The following is a 9,083-nucleotide window of genomic DNA, read 5'->3' as shown; positions in this document are numbered from 1 at the left end:
GCTCAGGGTACTAGCAAAGCAGCTGCCAATGCATTGTCTTCCCTCCTCTCAATGTCATCATCAGTGACTCCTTCCCTAGACCCACCACGTCCTCCTGAGGAGTCTCCTGAACTCTTTGAGCACAGTGATGGGTACATGCTCCAGACGGATGCCCAGTGTTTTGTAGGCTCTGATGATGATACTCAGCTAGAGGAAGGCAGTAGCGTGAATGCAGAGAGAGGGGATGATCAAGAAGGACAGCAATCTGGCAGTCATGTTCCACAAGCTGCAGCATACTGCCAGGTTTGCTCCCTGCGATGAAGAGGGAGGGGATGATGAGGGGACTGACTCCACGTGGGTGCCTGGTAGGAGAGAGGAGGAGGAGGAGGCACATGTCCAACGAGGCAGGATGCCCTCCGGGGGCCAGCTTAGGGGCAGCACACCGACTGAATCACAACGCAGAGCTCCGCCTGTGCAGGGCGCTGCCTCTGCGCGTTATTCTAAAAGTTCTTTGGTGTGGGCCTTTTTTGAGACGAGTGCATCAGATCGTACCGCTGCTATTTGCAACATATGTCTCAAGCGTATCTCGCATGGCCAAAACATCAGCCGCTTGGGCACCACATGCTTGACCAGACATATGTTGACCTACCATGCAGCTCGTTGGCAAGCGTACCTCAAAGACCCACCCCAAAGAACAAAGCGGACCTCTCCTTGCTCCTCATCAGCTGGGATCTCCAACCCCACTAGACCTTCAGTCCTCTCTGAAACCTGCTCTGAGAGGAATGAAGGTGTAGAATTAGGTGTGTCACAGCCAAGTGCTTCCGGGCACTCTGCTAGCAGTACACCCACATTCGATTATAGCAGGCAAATGTCCCTGCCCCAGCTGATGGACCGGCGAAAGAAGTTCACTCCCAGCCATCCACATGCCCAGAGGTTGAATGCTAGCTTGGCTAAATTGCTAGCACTTCAACTGCTGCCTTTTCAGTTGGTAGACACGGCCCCCTTCCGTGAGTTTGTACAATGTGCGGTTCCTCAGTGGCAGGTCCCCAAACGCCACTTTTTCTCACGGAAGGCGATTCCGGCTCTCTACCGGCATGTGGAAGGCAATGTCCTTGCCTCGCTGGACAGGGCGGTCAGCGGTAAGGTGCATATTACTGCTGACTCATGGTCCAGCAGGCATGGACAGGGACGTTACCTGTCTTTCACGGCCCATTGGGTCACTCTTCTGGCAGCTGGGAAGGATGCTGGACAAGGTGCAGTAGTGTTGGAGGTTGTTCCGCCACCACGCCTCCAAAATGCTACTATTGGTTGTGACACACCTCTCTCTCCCACCCCCTCCTCTTCTTCTTCCTCCATGGCCTCTTCCAGTGCTCTGTCCTCAGAACCAGCGGTGCTTCATAGGCGTTCCAGGGGGTACGCAAGTACGCAGGCGAAACGATGCCATGCCGTGGTTGTGCTGGTTTGTTTGGGGGACAGGAGCCACACTGGGGCGGATGTTTTCTCAGCTCTGCAGGGGCAGACCGAGAGGTGGTTGATGCCACGCCAGCCACGCCAGCTTAAGCCAGGAATGGTGGTTTGCGACAATGGCACCAACCTCCTCTCCGCCCTCCGACAGGGATAACTGACCCATGTGCCCTGTGTGGCTCACGTCCTTAACCTGGTGGTTCTTGGGCAGGTACCCGGGTTTACAGGATGTCCTGAAGCAGGCCAGGAAAGTCTGTGTGCATTTCCGCCGATCATTTAATGCCTGTGCTCGGCTGGCTGAGCTCCAAAAGGAGTGCCCAAGAACCGCCTTATATGTGACATGCCCACCAGGTGGAACTCAACGTTGGCCATGCTGCAGCGGCTGCACACGCAGCAGAGGGCCATCAATGAGTACCTGTGCGACTACGGCACCAGGACAGGGTCAGGGGAGCTCGGTTTTTTCTCACCACGCCAGTGGGGCATGATCAGGGATGCATGCACTGTCCTGTCACCGTTTGAGGAGGCCACAAGGATGGTGAGCAGTGACAGTGCATGCATCAGTGACACTGTACCTCTTGTCCACCTCTTGGAGCATACGCTGTGTGGAATAATGGACAGGGCACTTGAGGCAGAACAGAGGCAGGAAGAGGAGGACTTCCTTGCCTCTCAAGGCCCCCTTTATCTAGACAGTGTTCCTGCTGTGCCACCCATCACACAGGAAGAGGATGAGGAGGAGGAGGAGGATGATTCTGTCAGCATGGAGGTGGAGGCTGGCACTCAGCATCAGCAGCAGCAGCAGTCTTGTAGGGATGATTTACAGTCCCAAGAAACCCGTGGACTTGTACGTGGCTGGGAGGAGGTAGCTGCGGATCATGTTGTCCTTAGTGACCCAGAGGACTCCGGACCGAATGCCTCAGCTAACCTACGCTGCATGGCCTCCCTGATCCTGCATAGCCTGCGGAAGGATCCTCGTATTCTTCAGATCAAGGAGAGGGACCATTACTGGCTGGCCACTCTCCTTGATCCACGGTACAAGGGTAAGGTTGCGGACCTTATCTTGCCGTCGCAGAGGGAGCAGAGGACGAGACAACTCCGGTAGGCCTTGCAGAAAGGTCTGTGCAATGCGTTCCCAGAGACTGGGAGGTTACAAACTCCTGGTCCTGGACAGCATGTTGCTGAGGCATCAGTCAGAAGGAGCGGTGGAGAAGGTGGCCGTCTGACCGATGCTTTCAGGCAATTTTTTAGTCCGCAGCCCCAAGGTATGATCGGTTCCAGCAACCATCGCCAGTGTCTGATTTACATGGTGCAGGAATACCTAGGGGCAAGGTCAGACTTGGACACCTTTCCCACCGAAAATCCTCTGGCTTACTGGGTCTTGAGGATGGATCACTGGCCAGAGCTTGCACAGTATGCAATTGAGCTACTGGCCTGTCCTGCATCCAGCGTTCTTTCGGAACGCACCTTCAGTGCTGCTGGTGGCTTTGTTACCGATCACAGGGTGCGCCTGTCCACCGAATCAGCTGATCGACTGACCTTCATCAAGATGAATCAGTCTTGGATCACCCACAGCTACCAAGCACCTGAAGCTGATGTAACCGAATAATTGTTTTTGAAATATCACATCCCTTCAAGACTGCCTATGCTGATGCTGAGTGACTGTCCTGTTATGTTGATTGTCTATCCTCTTCCTCCTCCGCTGATATGTTGGAAGAACATTTTTGGTTCTGGGTGATGCCTAAGGCCCAATTTTTCTGCCCCTGTTTAACAGGGGTGTTTAATTACAATTATGAATGCAATGCTTTGCAGCAGGGCTAATTCCTGCACTAAAACTAGAGTATATGGGAGAGGTTGCAGTGCCGTGGCACCAGCACCAGTGCCTAAGGCCAAATTTTTCTGCCCCTGTTTAACAGGGGCGTTTGATTACAATTTTTGATGCAATGCTTTGCAGCAGGGCTCATTCCTGCACTAAAACTAGAGTATATGGGAGAGGTTGCAGTGTCGTGGCACCAGCGCCTAAGGCCCAATTTTTCTGCCCCTGTTTAACAGGGGCGTTTAATTACAAATTTTAATGCAATGCTTTGCAGCAGGGCTCATTCCTGCACTAAAACTAGAGTATATGGGAGAGGTTGCAGTATCGTGGCACCAGCACCAGTGCCAGCAGCCCAATTTTTCAGCCCCTGTTTAACAGGGACATGTAATTACAATTCTTGATATAATATTTCATAGGAGGGCCCGTTCCTGTGCCCACCCAGAGTAACTGTGAGGACTTATAGTGTTGTGGCACCAGCACCACAACCACCAAAGGTCAATTTTTCTACCACTGTTCAACAATGGCATGTAATTACAACTCTTGATATAATCGTTCACAGCAGGGCGCTCCAGCGCCCACCAAGAGTCATTTTGAGGGCTTACAATGTTGTGGCAACACCAACACCTTGTTCTGCCATTTCTGCAGAGCATATAGGGCAGGCCCCTACTTTCAAAGATCCAACTTACAAACATCTCCTACTTGCAAATGGAAGGAGACAACAGCAAGTGAGATGAAAAAAGATGGACGACAAAACAAATTATACAGGGGTGATAACCCTACCCTGTTTTCCAAAAAGCTTAAAAATAGTTTTTTTGGCTGGAGCTACACTTTAAAAATGTACCAGTTGAAAATTACAAACAGATTCAACTTAACACAACAAATCTACACAGTCCCTGTCTTGTTTGCACCGCCTGTATACTGCTGTTCTGAGTATATAGGGCCTGGGGGCCCCACGTCTTTCCTTTTTTTAATTTGGGTACGGGGTTCCCCTTAATATCCGTACAATACTGAAAGGGGCTGGTAATGGACAGGGAGGGCTACCCATGCCATTTTTCTCAATCATTTTCATCCATATTGCCGGAACCAGACATTACATTAAAACCATAAGCAGTTTTAAATGACTTTTTTCCGTTAAATGTCATTTTGTGCAGGGACTGTTCTAAACACCGGAAACACGTGGCACTTCACAGGCATACTATAGACACCCCCCAGGCACTATATTTAAAGGAATATTTCACTTTTTTTCACTTTAATTGTCATTAAAATCAGTGCTCCCGAAAAAAACAGCCGTTTTTAAAAACATTTTAGGCATTGACCCATGTCCCCTGGGGCAGGAGCCGGGTCCCCAAACCCTTTTTAGGACAGCATCTTGCATATTAGCCATTAAAATTAGCACTTTTTATTTCGAACGTTCGAGTCCCATAGACTTCAATGGGGTTTTAAAGTTCGCACGAATTTGGGGTCCGTTCGAAAGTTCTGGTGCAAACCGAACCGAGGGGTGTTCGGCTCATCCCTATTCCTGGGTCTGCATTCTCAGAACTCAAAGATGATGAAGAGCTCGGACTCCTGCTGTTGGGAGTTCCTGGGTCTGCATTCTCAGAACTCAAAGATGATGAAGAGCTCGGACTCCTGCTGTTGGGAGTTCCTGGGTCTGCATTGTCAGAACTCAAAGATGATAAAGAGTTCGGACACCTCCTGTTGGGAGTTCCTGGGTCTGCATTCTCAGAACTCAAAGATTATGAAGAGCTCGGACTCCTCCTGTTGGGTGTTCCTGGATCTGCATTCTCAGAACTCAAAGATGATGAAGAGCTCGGACACCTCCTGTTGGGAGTTCCTGGGTCTGCATTCTCAGAACTCAAAGATTATGAAGAGCTCGGACTCCTCCTGTTGGGAGTTCCTGGGTCTAAATTCTCAGAACTCAAAGATGATGAAGAGCTCGGACTCCTCCTGTTGGGAGTTCCTGGGTCTACAGTCTCAGAACTCAAAGATGATGAAGAGCTCAGACTCCTCCTGTTGGAAGTTCCTGGGTCTGCATTCTCAAGAACTCAAAGATGATGAAGAGCTCGGACACCTCCTGTTGGGAGTTCCTGGGTCTGCATTCTCAGAACTCAAAGATGATGAAGAGCTCGGACTCCTCCTGTTGGGAGTTCCTGGGTCTGCATTGTCAGAACTCAAAGATGATGAAGAGTTCGGACACCTCCTGTTGGAAGTTCCTGGGTCTGCATTCTCAGAACTCAAAGATGATGAAGAGCTCGGACTCCTCCTGTTGGAAGTTCCTGGGCCTACATTCTCAGAACTCAAAGATTATGAAGAACTCAGACTCCTCCTGTTGGGTGTTCCTGGGTCTGCATTCTCAGAACTCAAAGACGATGAAGAGCTCGGACTCCTCCTGTTGGGAGTTCCTGGGTCTGCATTGTCAGAACTCAAAGATGATGAAGAGTTCGGACACCTCCTGTTGGAAGTTCCTGGGTCTGCATTCTCAGAACTCAAAGATGATGAAGAGCTCGGACTCCTCCTGTTGGAAGTTCCTGGGCCTACATTCTCAGAACTCAAAGATTATGAAGAACTCAGACTCCTCCTGTTGGGTGTTCCTGGGTCTGCATTCTCAGAACTCAAAGACGATGAAGAGCTCGGACTCCTCCTGTTGGGAGTTCCTGGGTCTGCATTCTCCGACCTTGAGGATTATGAAGAAATCAGACTGCTCCTGTTGGTTTTTGAAAGCTAATGTCCAGCCAGAGGTTAAAGGGACATCGGAAGGGTTTAATAGGTGGGACCGAGGTTAGGGGCTCTGATGGGAATCCTGATGTCTATTAGACCCCAAATCACTCCTCTGGCCTCCAATGCAGCCGATTAGACACAGATTGGTCTGATTGGCTGCTCTCCTGGCTGCCAGGTAAACAAAGGTACAGAACCAGAAGTGACAAACCATGCAACGCTCCTGGTTTCCAGGGCAGCCGGAACTACCTCAGTTTCTCTCTCTCTATACAGGGCAGCCATTACAGCCGGCCGCATCGCTCTTGGCCTCCGAGATAGGACAGGAGAGCTTGGGAGTGGTGGGGGCTGCCATGGGAGGGGATAGGACCCCTTTTCGCCACACACAGAAGTGATCGAGTTGCAAATTAGCCACTCGGATCACTTCTGCCTTACTCAGAATTGTCACTGAAAAGAATGATATTGGGATGATGCCTGTAGGTGCAACCCAGTATAACCACTAAAATCCGAAAACTAGGGATGGGCCAACCACCCCCGTTTCATTTAGCAGTAGAACTCCCGAACAGGGGAAATGTTCTAACTCGAAAAGAAAACCCCATTGAAGTCTACAGGAGCCGAACAGGAAAAAATCAAAAGTGCCCATTTTAAAGGCTTATATGCAAGTAATTGGCCCTATAAGGGGTATGGGGGTCTGAGTACTGCCCGGGGGGAACTTATATCAATGAAAAAAACAAAAAAGATAGTTTTTTTCAGAAACAGGGATTTTAACCAATTGAGGACCGAGCCTATTTTTGACATCCGTTGTTTAAAAGTTACAATTATTTTGTTTTTGCTAGAATATTACTTAGAACCCCCAAACATTATATATATTTTTTCAGACGCCATAGAGAATAAAATGGCCGCCGTTGTGATACTTTTTGTCCCACTGTGTTTGCGCAGCGGTCTCACAAACGATTTTTTTGGGAAAAAATACACTTTTTTAAATTAATAAAAAAATAAGAAAACAGTAAAGTTAGCCCAATTGTTTTCTATATTGTGCAAGATAATGTTACGTTGAGTAAGCGGAATTCTCATACCTCACATCTGAACAGTAAAAAAAAAAAATGGAGTGGAGGCCACGTGCTTCCTGTCATCAGTGGAGCTCCACTCTGCAGCCAGACCCCTCTCGAAGAAACACAGGAAGTATGGGGAGGAGGATGGGCTAGATATAGGATATGTTTACTTCGTACCCTGAGAAACACCACATGACGCTGTTCTAACAAGACAGCCATATCACATATTGTGCGCGGATCACTCTGGCGGGAACTGATGAAAGATAAGCAAAGAATGTTGTATAACATACAATATCCAAGGTGAAAGGAGGAGGAAAAAGAGAGCAAACATCACTGGAACACACAAAGAGGGTAATTATATTCTATTTAACCACTTCAATACCGGGGGGGGCACTTAAACACCTTCCTGCCCAGACCAATTTTGAGCTTTCAGAGCTGTCGCAGGTTGAATGACAATTGCGCGGTCGTTCTACACTGTACCCAAATGAAATTTTTATAATTTTTTTTCCCACAAATAGAGCTTTCTTTTGGTGGTATTTGATCACCTCTACGGTTTTTATTTTTTGCTAAACAAATAAAAAAATACCGAAAATTTTGAAAAAAAATATGTTTTTTTTTTGTTTCAGTTTCAAAACTTTGTAAATAAGTAAGTTTTTTCCTTCACTGATTGGCACTGATAAGGCGGCACTGAAGGGCACCGATGAGGTGGCACCAATGAAGTGGCACTGATGAGGTGGCATTGATGGACACTGATATGTGGCACTGATGGGCACTGATAGGTGACACGGATGGGCACTGATAGGTGACACAAATTGGCACTGATAGCTGGCACGGATTGGCATGGATAGGCGGTAAAGATGGGCATGCATAGGCAGCACAGATGGTCATGGATAGGCGGCACAGATGGGCACTGATAGACAGCACTGTATTGTATTATACTGTACTAATGGATGCCAATCAGTACCAAACAATAATGCATGCCAATCAGTGATGCTCATTGTGGGCACTGATTGGCATCCATTGTGGGCACTGACTGGAATCCCTGGTGGTCTAGGGTGGCATACCTTGTGCTGAGCATCCCTGGTGGTCTGCTGGCGTCCCTGGTGGTCCAGTGTGGGCATCCTCGGGGGGGCTCCACTGATAATCGATCAGCACAAACCCCCCCATCAGAGGAGCAGCCGATCGGCTCTCCTCTACTCATGTCTGACAGACGCGAGTGAGGAAAAGGCGATCACCGGCTCTTCCTATTTACACTGTGATCAGCCGTGATTGGACGCGGCTGATCAAGTGGTAAAGAGTCTCCGTCGGAAACTCTTTACCGAGATCGTAGTTGCGGGGTGTCAGACTGACACCCTGCAACAACGATCACCACGATCGTGGGCGCGCAGTGGCTCAAAATCCTGATCACGTCATATGACGTTATAGGGCGGGAAGTGGTTAAGGACCAGGCCTCTTTTTTACAATGGTTTTTTTTTTTTTTGCTAGAAAAATTACTTAGAACCCCCAAACATATAAAATGGCGGTCATTGCAATACTTTTTTTTTCACACCGTATTTGCGCAGCGGTCTTACAAGCACACTTTTTGGAAAAAAAAATCACTTTTTTGAATAAAAAAATAAAACAACAGTAAAATTAGCCCATTTTCTTTTTTTTATATTGTGAAAAATTATGTTACGCCAAGTAAATTGATACTCAACGTGTCACGCCTCAAAATTGCGCCCGCTCGTGGAATGGCGTCAAACTTTTACCCTCTAAAAAACTCCATAAGCGACATTTTAAAAAAAATCTACAGGTTGCATGTTTTGCGTTACAGAGGAGGTCTATGGCTAGAATTATTGCTCTCGCTCTACCGATCGCGGCGATACCTCACATGTGTGGTTTGACTACCGTTTTCATAAGCGGGCACTGCTCACGTATGCGTTCGCTTCTGCGCGTGATCTCGTCGGGACGAGGTGTTTTTAAAAACCTTTTTTTTATTTTTTTATTATTTATTTTACTTGATTTTATTTATTTTTACACTGTTTATAAAAAAAAAAAATGGATCACTTTTATTCCTATAACAAGGA

At 48.1% G+C, this 9,083-nt stretch overlaps 1 protein-coding gene across 1 annotated transcript in view; it reads left to right on the top strand.

The window, feature by feature from the left end:
• The first annotated feature begins 7,127 nt into the window (after nt 1–7,127).
• The window catches only part of LOC143955190 (uncharacterized), a 69,743-nt gene continuing 67,787 nt past the window's right edge, over nt 7,128–9,083 (top strand). Inside the window, 1 exon segment of the mRNA XM_077465280.1 lies at nt 7,128–7,368. The gene's annotated coding sequence lies outside the window, so the exon portion shown is untranslated.

Source organism: Lithobates pipiens, unplaced genomic scaffold (genome assembly GCF_037356315.1).
Source record: "Lithobates pipiens isolate NorthernLeopardFrog02 unplaced genomic scaffold, aLitPip1_a1.2 Scaffold_35, whole genome shotgun sequence".
NCBI lineage: Eukaryota > Metazoa > Chordata > Amphibia > Anura > Ranidae > Lithobates > Lithobates pipiens.
The sequence above is the reverse complement of the archived record's forward strand: the minus strand, read 5'-3'. Positions and strand labels throughout refer to the sequence as shown.